Below are 13,779 nucleotides of genomic sequence, written 5' to 3' on the forward strand. Positions count from 1 at the left end.
AAAATTTATTGGGCCAAATTCATATAAAATTTGAATTTAATTCATATTTTATTGGGTCTAAAATTATTTTGGGTTATAAAAAATAATAAACCCATTTTATTCCTCATCAAGGTTCATCTCATATTGAGGCCCAAACTCACGCCACATGTCAAGTGACATGACATCCCAATCAAATTAAAGAACAACAAGACAAGGCTACACAATCAAATGATATGGTAATCCAAGTTAAGTTCAAGAGCCAATGAAACATCACCAAGTGTCCCAAATGACATGTTTTTGGCTAATCACAAGCAACCTTGTCACATAACATTTGTGATAAGCTTGAAAACTGAATGGACATATCAGAATGAGGCAGAAGAGGTTATTTACACTTGGAATGCCTACCCCCTACAACTATAAATAGGAGGGTTACATAATTTTCTGTGGTCATTCTGCAAGCGTTGGAGAAAACTCTGCATTGATTACATAGCTCTTCAAAGAATTGACTAACGGAGTTCTGCCCGAAGATCAACTCGACAAGACGAAGTGTTGTCTGACATTTCTGGAGATCCAAACGTATTTATAGGAGGTTCAAATTATCCTATATTCGAGAAACACGCTACAAAAGGCCCCCAAATCACCAAAAAATCTTAGGAAAGAAGAATCAAGAGAATAACAGAATTGTACTCACAAGATTCATTTAAATAAAATTATTTTTTTGTTTATTTTATTTTTTCTTGTAGTTAATTCTCAGCACAACAAAAATTTATTGTGAACAAATTGGCACGCCCAGTGGGACCAGTTCTGCTCTTCATCTCTTTCTTCTACAAATTGAAAAATCACAAATTCAACTACTGCAATGAACTTCAGAAAAATCAATAAAGTTTATTGCAAGAAGTCTATTACTAGCACATCTACTGAGATCAAACTTATTGGTCCATCAATCGACGCAATCTCAACACTTGTGCTTTGGATGGATCCCAATACTTCAACTTTTTGGAGAAGATAAAAAGAAGAAAATCTCAAATTTCAATTGTAACTACAACCCCTGGTGGCAACTTTGCATGTATGTTATTAGATGAACCGTCTGAAACTGTCTGGAACTTTGGAGAATAAGAAGACTTAACGAATTCTCCAACTTCGACGAAAGTCAACACCTTCATGGTTGATGTAGTTAACATGGATGAGAAGTTTGCAATGGTGGTGGAAATCATTGAAGCCTGGAAGAATTCTGGTGATGATAAAAATCATCAAATCACCTGACTTATGAGCAAGTTGGATCTCTACAATCCTAGAGAGTCAAATTATAATCTTACACCGCGAGAAAAAGTTGATGGTGAATCTCTCATCAAGTTCAGTGACAATCACTGCACTGATCAATCTACTTCAGTGGCTACTCTAACAGTTCAATAACTGCAAGATATGATTGTAAACACCATTAAGGCACAATATGCTGGTCCATCACAAAGTTTCACAGAATACTCAAAGTCGTATTCTAAGTGAATCGAGGGCTTACCTATGCCAATTAGATATCAACAACCAAAGTTTCAACAATTTGATGAAAAAGTAAATCCAAGGCAATACATCACTCATTTTGTTGAGACTTATAGCAGTGCTGGTACACATAGCGATCTTCTTGTCAAGCAGTATGTTTGCTCTTTGAAAGGCAATGCTTTTAATTGGTACACAGACTTGGAGTCTGAATCAATTGATTGTTGGGAGCAAATAGAAAGTCAGTTCCTAATCATTTCTACAGCATCCGTCGTACGGTCAGCATGATGGAGTTGACAAATACAAGACAAAGTAAAGATAATCCTGTAGTGGACTACATAAATCACTGGCAAATATTGATCTTTGATTGTAAGGATCAATTTTTTGAAACTTCCACGATTGACGTTTGCATTCAAGGGATGCATTGGGGCCTTATGTATATCCTCCAAGGAATTAAGCCTCAAACTTTTGAAGAATTAGCTATGTGCGCTCATGACATGGAGTTAAGCATTGCAAGTCATAGAATTATGCCACCTATTAGTCATAGAATGACGTCACCTATTTTTGATCCTAGAAAAGAAGTCACAAAATTCAACGACTCATTAGGGGACCAAATTGGGGAATCTATGGAAACAACTGTGAGTTCTAAAATGGCCTCCACAAGACAAACTGAAAGAAAAAGCTCCAAAGCCATAAATGCAAGAAGTGGAAAATCAACCAATCTTGAAAGAGTTACAAGCAAGGGTATATCCTTTTTTTTGACTCTGATGTTCCTAGGATTCTAGACAAGTTGCTAGTCAAACAAGTCATTGAACTCCCTAAGTCCAAGCGACCTGAAGAGTCAAACAAAGTCGACGATTCTAAGTACTGCAAATTTCACTGCATTGTTGGTCATCACACTACAAAATGCTTAATCCTGAAGAAAAAGATCATGACATTGATGCAAGAGGGAAAGATCATCATTGATGATGGCTATACAGTTGATGCAAATCATGTTAGCGCCAAACTGCACCATATGAAAGGTTTAATTTCAAAAGCTCTACAAGCCATGCACTCTGTGGAATCACCAAAAGTTGAAGAAATCAGCATGCTACAATTTGGGAGCTTTGACCCAATTAGGGTTTCAGCCTTGAAGAAAACAACAAGCAAATCCATGCAAAATGACTTTTCCAATAGAAAGAAGGGTGATACTTGGACATTGATCGCTTGCAAAAGAAAAAAAATGTCAAAGAGCTTCTAAAATCCAACTTCTAAAAGTCGACACAAAATTAAATGCAAATATGCTTCAACCATGGGCAATAAATACCAAATTGAAGTGCAACAATACTTCATTACAAAGGGTTGGAAGAAAAGTTACATTACAAGAATTTTTTCCAGAATGCTCCTCGATTCACGAGCCTAAACTACAAGTCAAAATGCTCCTTGATGTACGATTCTAAAATGCAAGTCAAAATTCTCCTTGATACACGAGCCTAAACTGCAAGTCAAAAATGCTCTTCGACACACGAGCCTAAATTGCAAGTCAAAATACTCTTCGACGTATGAGCCTAAACTATAAGTTAAAATGCTCCTCGACGCATGAGCCTAAACCGTAAGTTAAAATGCTCCTCTACAACGAACCTAAACTACAAGTCAAAAATGCTCCTTGACACACGATCTAAACTGCAAGTCAAAATACTTTTTGATGCACGAGCTTAAACTGGAAGTCAAACATTTCTGGCCCGCATGAGTCTAAAGTATGAACGGCTCTAAAAAAATATAAAAAAAACAAAAGAAAAAAAAAGAAATAAAGTATAAATCTTGAATGCATACGTGGAGTCCTTTGAAGATGTCGTCTTTAAAGAAAAAGGATTCATTATTACCTTCTAAGCAATGAAATCTTCTAAACATGAAAAAGACTTGTACTATATTGAATATTGCTCGAGTCTGGCCTTCAACATATTGTACAAGTGATTTAGCCCAAAACTTGAAGTAGAAGATGAAATTCATGAAGTATCCAAATCTGATGAGAAATAGATCATGACAAAATTTAGGCTGCAACTTTAAAAAAGTACCTAAAAAAAATATAGAAGTTTTATGATGGTGGTTTTCACGTGAGACGTAGATTTGTGAGTCCATATTCTAACGCAAAAAACATTTTTTGATTCTGATACCTTTATACCAAAATACAGAATTTTTTGAGACACTATGCAAAGCTGATAAAATCAACTAGCCAAGATTAGAAGACCGGTTTTGGAGTAATATCTGGGACGATTCTAGCACAATCTAATTGTATTTTCGCAATCAACGTATCTCTATGAGTCTACTTTTCAATGCAAAAAAGGCACCTGATTCTAATACTTCTACATCAAGATATGAAATTTATCGTGACGTTGTGCAAAGCTGATAAAATCAGTGAGCCATGATTAGAATATTAGATTTAAAGCAATATCTAGGATGATTCTGGCATAATTTGATTGCGATTTCCATATGTGATGTATCCCTACGATTCTACTTTCCAATGCAGAAAATGGCTCCTAATTTTGATACTTCTACATCAAGATTTGAAATTTATTGTGATGCTGTGCAAAACTAATAAAATCAGCGATACAAGATTAGAAGACTAATTTTGGAGCAATATCTGGGACGATTCTGGCATAATATATTTGTGATTTCCACGTAAGACGTAGCTCTACGAGTCTAGTTTTCAACGCAAAAAATGGCTCCTGATTTTGATAATCTTAAATCAAGATGTAAGAATTTTCGTGAGACTACACAAAATAAAAAAAAAGTGATGAAACAAAATTGAAGGTCTGATTTTGAAAGTATACCTGAACAGATCTAGAGATAATATGAGCGTGATTTTTGTGTAGAATGTAGCTTCACGAGTTTAGTTTCCAACACTATAAGGTATTCATGATTTAGACACCTTCACGATGCATTATGAAGCTTCTCCCATAGACGCCCCAAAGTGCTCAAAAACTCAATTGTGAAAAAAAAGCATAAAGAGGAGAAAAATGCGAGTTGAATTGCGGCTCACGCTAAATTACAATGACTTAATAGGCTGGTGATGTCCTTTTGTAGACTCTAAAGGGCCCCGGTTTGATTTCAAAAAGGAATTTCCTAAACAAGTTGTATTCAAGAAGAACTGAAACATCCAAGTGTCCAAAATAAGTCAAATTCCTAATCCTTTTTGAAGTAGGTTAACATCATTATGCAATCCTATTAAAATTTGATAGAAGGCTAATACCCAAATCCTACATAATTTGGATATATTTAGTTTTAAACATAATTTCCACTCCTAAGGAAGGGATTCACATTATTCTACCCAAATTATCATGACTTCAAGGAGTCGGATTTTCACAAAATGCTCAAAGTCTGACAAAAAAAAAGAGGGCTCCACAAATACTTCAAATCTTATCTCTAATAGGTCTGACAAATTAAACACCTCGACGAGCCTTGAAGTAGGGGCATCTATAGATACATAAAATTTATTGGGTCAAATTCATATAAAATTTGAATTTGATCCATATTTTATTAGGTCTAAAATTATTTTGGACTGTAAAAAATTACTAGCCCATTTTATTACTCATCAAGGTCCGTCTCACATTGAGGCCCATACTCACGCCATGTGTCAAGTGACGTGACATCCTAATCAAATTAAAGACCAATAAGACAAGGCCACACAATCAAATGATGTGGCAATCCAAGTCAAGTTCAAGAGTGAATGAAACATCGCCAAGTGTCCCAAATGACATATTTTTGGCCAACACAGGCAACCTTGTCACATAACATTTGTGATAAGCTTGAAAACTAAATGACAAATCAGAATGAGGCAAAAAGGGTTATTTACACTTAGATTGTCTACCCCCTACAACTATAATAGGAGAGTTACAAAATTTTCTGAGGTCATTCTGGAAGCATTGGAGAAAGCTCTGCGTTGACTACACAACTCTTCAAAGAATTGACTAACGGAGTTCTGCTCGGAGATCAACTCGACAAGATGAAGTGCTGTCTGACATTCCTGGAGATCCAAACAAATTTCTAGGAGGTTCATATCATCCTACATTCGAGAAACATGCTACGGAAGGCCCTCGAATCACGGATAAAGCTTAGGAGAGAAGAATCAAGAGAACAACAGAATTGTAATCACAAGATTCATTTAAATAAAATTTCCTTCTTGTTTATTTTATTTTTGCTTGCAGATAATTCTCAGCACTACGAAAAATTATTGCAAACAGGTTGTTAGCTACTGTAATTTATAATTTTTTTTAACATTGTAATTTACTATTTTAAGTTGTTAGCTATTGTAATTTATAGTACTCTCCTTGTTCAAACCTTTATGGCATTGATAGTCAGCTATATATTTAAAATAATTTAAGTTTTTAATTATTATGATTTATAATATTTATTTTTTTATTACAATTTAAGCGATACTGATATAATTTTGAGAGTCAACCAAATATTATGATTGAAGTAGCGAAGCAGACATGTATTAAATTACTCATAATAACTAATTGAAAGTTTTATAGCAAAATTGCTATAAAAATACTTGTGCAAAAAAATTTAAGTGAGCCTTATATAAGATGTCAAATTAATTTAAAATACTAAGAGTTAATTTATCATTTTATGTCTATTTTACCTTTTTATTAAATATTATTAGTTTTGTAATACTTAAATAACTTATAATAATTAATTAGCGCTGATACAGTAAAATTCCGATTGAAACAGCTGAAACAGACATGCCATAAATGTCTATTTTACTTTTTTTATTAAATATTATTTTTTTAATATGTAAATGACGTATAATAATTAATTAGGGGTAATATCGTAAAATTACGGAGCAAGCAGACAACTGAATAAAATTACGATTGAAACAGATTAAGTAGACATGTCATAAAAGTTCATTTTACTAACTAGCTCTTTTATGTAGTGAGTAATAATTTTAAAATTAACTATAAATTTAGTTATTTAAATATTTTTTATTTACTTAATAGATAAATGTTTTATGTCCTCTTTGTTCTGCTATATTTATTTACTAGATATCGACTGACCCGTGTCAATATATATTATTTTCTTATCTCAATTTATGTGACACAAATAGAATTTAGATAATTAATCATATTTTTAATATGTTTTCAGATATTTTAAGTCGTTAACTATTTGTAATCTGTAACACTTTTTATTTAATTTATAAGTAAAATATGTTACTCTCCCTATCCAAACTTTTGCGGCATTGATAATCAATTATATTTTAAAAATAATTTAAGTTTTTTATTATTATGATTTATAATACTTTTACTTCTATTCCAATTTAAGTGGCACTGGTATAATTTCGAGAGTCAACCAAAGTTTTTAATTATTAAGATTTATAGTATTTTTTGAAATATATAACAGATTAATTTTTTTTGTAGATATTTTAAGTTGTTAACAATTGTAATTTATAATACGTTTTATGTAATTTTCAAATAATATATGTTACTCTCTTTATCCAAACTTTTGGTGGCATTGATAGTTAATTATATTTTAAAAATAATTTAAGCTTTTAATTATTGTGATTTATAATACATTTTCTTCTATTTCAATTTAAGTGACACAATGTTTAAATGATCATAATAGTTAATTAGGGGTGATATGGTAAAATCACAATTGAACAACAACAACAACAACAAACCCAGTATATTCTCACATAGTGGGGTCTGGGGAGGGTAAAGTATACACAGACCATACCACTACCTCTAAAGAAGTAGAGAGGCTATTTCCAATAGACCCCCGACTAAAGATAAAAGGCAGTATACAAAATCATCAAAAGCATAGAACATGATAAAATAACATAGGTACGACATCTATAAAATTTTTGTACATTGCCAAACAAAGGACACCAAAGGCTACCTAAATACTGCCTACGACTCATCCATACCCTTATCCCTCTATCCTAATGCTTTTCCTCCATATCTTCCTATCCAGGGTCACATTCTCAATTAGCTGTAACTGTTCCTTTCATGTTTAATCACTTCTCTCCAGTATTTCTTCGACCTATCCCTACCCCTTTTGAAACCTCCCAAGGCCAACCTATCACACCTATGAATTGGGGCATCTGTGCCTCTCCTCATCACATGACCAAACCATCTCAACCTCACTTCCCGCATTTTATCCTCCACTGACACCACTCTCACCTTCTCCCGTATAATTTCATTCCTAACCCTGTCAGCCCTTGTGAATCCACACATCCAACACAACATCCTCATTTCCGCCACCTTTAACTTTTGGATATAAGAATTCTTAACCGGCCAACACTCCACTCTATACAACATAGCAGGCAGGACTGCAACTCTATAGAATTTGTCTTTCAGCTTAAGGAGCACCTTTCTATCGCATAAAATTCCTGAAGCGAGCCTTTATTTCATCCAACCTGCCCCAATACGGTGAGAGACATCCTCATTTATCTCTCTATTTCCCTGAATCGTAGATCTAAGATACTTGAGACTATCCCTCTTGCAAACCTCTTGAGAATCCAACTTCACTACCACCTCCTCCTTTTTCCTTGAGTCACTAAACTTTCACTCCAAGTACTCTGTCTTGGTCCTACTCAACCTGAAACCTGTAGACTCCAAGGTTTGTCTCCAAAACTCCAGCTTATCATTAACCCCTTGTCGCGACTCATCAATCTGTACTATATTATCTACGAAAAGCATACACCAAGGCACCTCACTTTGTATATTTTGCGTCAACACATCCATTACTAAAGCAAATAAAAATGGACTAAGAGTTGATCCTTGGAGCAACCTTGTCAAGACCGGGAACTGCTCAGATCACTGTCCTTACCCGAGTCTTTACTCCCTCATATATGTCCTTAATCGCTCTGATGTACGCCACCGGGACCCCCTCGCCTCTAAGCATCTCCAAAGAACCTCCCTAGAGACCTTATCATACGTCTTTTCTAAGTCAATAAACACTATATGAAGATCCATCTTTCTCTCTCTATACTTCTCTACTAGTCTCCGCACATGGTGAATTGCCTCAGTCGTGGAGCGATCAGGCATAAAACTAAATTGATTCTCCGAAATAGATACAATCTTTCTCAACCTCTGCTCCACACCCTCTCCCAAATATTCATCGTGTGACAAAATCATAATTGAAGCAATGCAGAAATATCTTAAATGACTTATATAACTAATTAAAAGTGATATAACAAATTTACTATAAAAAATACTTGCGAAAAAAATTTAATTGGACCTCATATAAGACATCAAGTTAATTTAACATATCAAGAGTTAATTTATTATTTTACGTCTATTTTATTCTTTTTATTAAATATTATTAATATTTAATACATAGATAACTTATAATAATTAATATTTCGGGGTGATATAGTAAAATTATTGTTGAAGCAACTGAAGTAGACATGCTATAAATGTCAATTTTATTTTTTCTAGATTAAATATTATTAATTTTTTAATACATTGCTGACTTATAATAATTAATTAGAGGTGATATAGTAAAATCATGGTTGAAGCAACCGAAATATACAGGTTATAAATGTTTATTTACTTTTAATATTAAATATTATTGATTTTTAAAAATGTAAAAAACTTATAATAGTTAATTAGGGGTGATATAGTACCATAGCTTAAAACAACTAAAGCAAAAATGTCATAAATGTTATTTACTTTTTTTATTAAATATTTAATTTTTTAATATATAAATGACTTATAATAATTAATTAGGGGTGATAAAGTAAAATCATGAATTGAAGCAACTGAAACAGGTGAAGAAGCAGGCATGTCGACGAAGTGTTGCCTACTTCTTCACACTTATCTATAGTACTAAAATTTTTAATACTTTTTATTTAATTTTTAAAAAATATACGGTACATAGTCAATTATATTTAAAAATAATTTAAGTTTTTTATTATTATCATTTATAATACTTTTTCTTCAATTTCTATTTAAATGGCGCTGGTATAATTTTGAGAGTCAGCCAAAGTTGTTAATTATTAAAATTTATAGTATTTTAAAGTATTTTCTAAAATATATAACAAAATAATTTTTTTTTAGATATTTTAAGTTGTTAACAATTGTAATATATAATACGTTTTATGTAATTTTCAAATAATATATGTTACTCTCCTTGTCCAAAATTTTGATGGCATTGATAGTTAATTATATTTTAAAATTAATTTAAGCTTTTAATTATTGTGATTTATAATATTTTTTTCTTCTATTTCAATTTAAGTGGCACAAGTGTGATATAGTAAAATCACAATTGAAGCAAAGCAGAAATATCTTAAATAATTTATAATAACTAATTAAAAGTCATATAGCAAAATTACTAGTATAAAAAAATATTTGCAAAAAATTTAAGCGGGCCTCATATAAGACGTCAAGTTAATTTAAAACATCAAGAGTTAGTTTATCATTTTACGTCTATTTACCAGTTTTATTAAATATTTTTAATTTTTTAATACATAGATAAATTATAATAATTAATATTTAGGGGTGATATAGTAAAATTATTGTTGAAACAACTGAAGCAGATATGTCATAAATGTCAATTTTATTTTTTAGATTAAATATTATTAATTTTTTAATATGTAGATGACTTAAAATAATTAATTTGAAGTGATATAGTAAAATCACAATTGAAGCAGCTGAAACATATAGGTTATAAATGTTTATTTACTTTTTTTTATTAAATATTATTAATTTTTTAATATGTAAATAACTTATAATAATTAATTAGTGGTGATATGGTAAAGTCACGGGTTGAAACAGCTGAAACAAAAATATCATAAATGTTATTTCTTTTCTTTTTATAAATATTTTAATTTTTAATATATATAAATGACTTATAATAATTAATTAGGGGTGATTAAGTAAAATCACGGATTGAAGAAGGTGAAGAAGCGGTCATGTTGATGAACTGCTGCCTGATTCTTCACAGATATATAGCACTAATATAAGACATACTCCAAGGAGATATACCTACATAATTCACAGACAATATTAGTGAGATTTTGAAGAGAGAAAACGCACGGTTTCACTAGCCCACCCCAAGTAAGAACGTGGTTGTATTATGATTAACCCTAGTTAATTAACACTAAGATTGTCAAGGATTAACATAAAAATTTACATAAATACATACAACTTTAAGAAGTCAAGAAGGAAGGACAGACCTAGTGTTATCCAAACTAAATTTGTATTCAAATAAATATGAACACTAAGGCTCCATTTGTTCTTTTTAAGATTCAGGCGTCTGAATCTGAATGCACATCCGAATGATTAAGATATTGTCTCTAGATCTAAAAAATGACTGATTAAGGCTATTTATTTTTCAACATCTGAATGTGTAAAAAAAATTTATTTGTATACATAATAAAACAAAAAATAAAATTAAAATAAAAAATTAATTATATATTAAAAAAGTATGTAATTTAATAAAATAAAATTATTAGTATTTGATTGAGAAAAAATATTTATGTTTGTTAGTTATAGTGGAGATGGCTTATAATGGTGGTTACAGTGACAATGATTGATGTTAGTGATTAATATTGTTGGTGGTGATAATTGTGATGGTTGATACTGTAGTGACTGTTATGATGGTGGTGATTGATGGTGGTGGTGGTTGTTGTGATGTAACATTGCTTGATGTTAGTAGTTTAAGGTGTTGATTGTGTTGGCTAAAACATAAATGCATGATGATTGACGATGTGTTGATGCTAGTTGGAGATATTATTTGTTATGATGGCGGAGATAGTTGTTAGTAGAGATAAATTGTAGCAATGGCACTGGTTGAATTAGTGGTAGAGGTGGCATTACTAGTGACAATGGTGGTGGTGGCCAAAGAATGTGTAGAGGTTGTGATGTATTAGTGGTAGTTAGTGGTGGTGCTAGTTGTGATACATGAGTTGGTTGGTAGTAAGGATTGACTGCTAGTGGTTGCTGATTGTGGTGTTGTTGACGGCAGTGGTGGTGGTGAATATAATCAAAATAAAAGAGGTAGTAGGTATGGTAGAGGTTGACAATTATGGTTGGTAGTGGTATTTTTTTATCGATAATGGTTGTGATGGTACAGGTGATTGGTGGTTGAAAATGGTGACGGTGGCAGAGGTGGTTAGTGGTGATAACTACTGATTATGAATAGAATGATGAATATTATCCAACACCAGAGTATCCCTTCAGACCTATTAAGACTTGGTTCTAAATCTGAATGATTAAGACCTATTCAGACCTATTAAGAGTTTAAACCTTAATAAAAAACAAATGCACTTAATGGTCTGAAGTCTGAACCATTAAGATTCAGACCTCCATTAAGTGCAAACAAATGAGGCCTAAAACAAAAGTTCACACTATTCCAAAAAATAGTAAAACAAAAAGAAAGGATGAAAATCGAGGGACATTCACAGTGTGTCCTTAAGGAAATTACTTTCCTCAATTATCCGAGGTTATGGAATATACTGTATCAATATAAAATGATTTTTTTATAGCAGAATAGCAGTACCTCAAATTCTGATGAACGATGAACTCACTTAACGACAACAAATCACATATTTTAGAGTAGAAGAAATGTACAAGAATAGAAAATAAAATAGTTAATATTTGAGGATGAATCAATATTTATAGCCAACAAATACTGCTTCAAAAAAGAAGCAAATATTCTAAAAAATTACACTAGTTTGGGAGCAACGGGGCATATGTTGTCACACATCGACTTGTGCGGCCACACATCAGCTGCACATCCAAATTAGTGTATTGAATGCAATTCTTTGGTGTGTGTTATGCATGTGGTCTGCACAAGGCTTTGTGTGGCTGCACATGGAGGAAAAATTTTGGGTAATAAGTTTCGATTGAATAATTTCTAAACAATTAGTTTAGATGAACTTTATCTAAAAAGATAGTCTCTGGATAAATGAAAAATTCATATCCAAATTTGAAGCCGAACTGAGTACTTGAGTGAGCTATGATGGCGTCGATAATGATCCGAGACATTTCTTCTTCTCAACCCTTTAACAACATGAAAAAGTGCTACTATATTTAAGCACCTGAAAAATCCTTTCCACTATCAATATGGTAAACTTGTCAATCGGGGCGGTCTGGATCAACCCGGCATCGATCCAGTTTTTTTACCGAGCTCGATCCAGTCGCCTCACTTAATTGGTCGGTCCGTGCTGGGCCCAACAGTATTTTTAGTGATGACGGCCCAACAACGGCCCACCTACCTTTTTGGCCAATCTAATCGGGTCGGGCCAAGTCAACCCAACCTGAATTTGATTAATGGGCTGTTTTACCGGTCCAAATGTAAAAACAAATGCATAATTCAAATTTTGATATTTTTCTAATATATACATTCAATATATGCTATTTAAAATGCATCTTTAACGACTATACTCACATACATTCAATAGTTGACTAGAAGTTAGTAAGAACAACTTAGTTTATTTTTTTAATTTCTATTTATGTAGTTTTATCAATTTAAGATTTTAAGTTTGTATAGTTTTAAATTTCAATTATGTAATGTTATCAATTTAAGTTTGTATGTTTATGAATATCTAAGCATGCAATTTTATCAAATTATCTAAGTTTGTATGTTTTAATTTGAATTTGAAATTTGAAAATATACACACATATATACATTCAATATATACTACTAAATATACTACTTTAAATAATATACATACAACATGTATACATTACATATTATACTACTTTTGAAAATATAAACACTTATATACATACAATATATACTATATTATACTACTTAAAATACTACTTTAATCAATATACATTATCCAATACATATTATACTACTTTAAAAGATATACACACATATATACATTTAATATATACTACTTTAAACAAAATACATGCATCATATATACATTATATATTATACTACTTTTAAAAATATACACATATATTCATACAATATATACTACTTAAAATACTACTTTAATCAATATACATAAAACATATATTCGTTACATATTGTACTAGTTTAAAAAATATATACACATCTATGCATTCGATATATACTACTTTAAACAATATACATACAACATATATACATCACATATTATACTACTTTCAAAAATATATATACATACAATATTATACTACTTAGAATACTACTTGAAACAATATACCTGCAACATATATACATTACATATTATACTACTTTAGAAAACACACACACACACACACACACACATATATATATTCAATATATACTACTTAAAATACTTCTTGAAACAATATACATACAATATATATATACATTACATATTATACTGCTTTAGAAAATATACACACATATATACATTCAATATATACT

This window comes from Capsicum annuum, chromosome 11 (assembly GCF_002878395.1).
Source record: "Capsicum annuum cultivar UCD-10X-F1 chromosome 11, UCD10Xv1.1, whole genome shotgun sequence".
Classification (NCBI taxonomy): domain Eukaryota; kingdom Viridiplantae; phylum Streptophyta; class Magnoliopsida; order Solanales; family Solanaceae; genus Capsicum; species Capsicum annuum.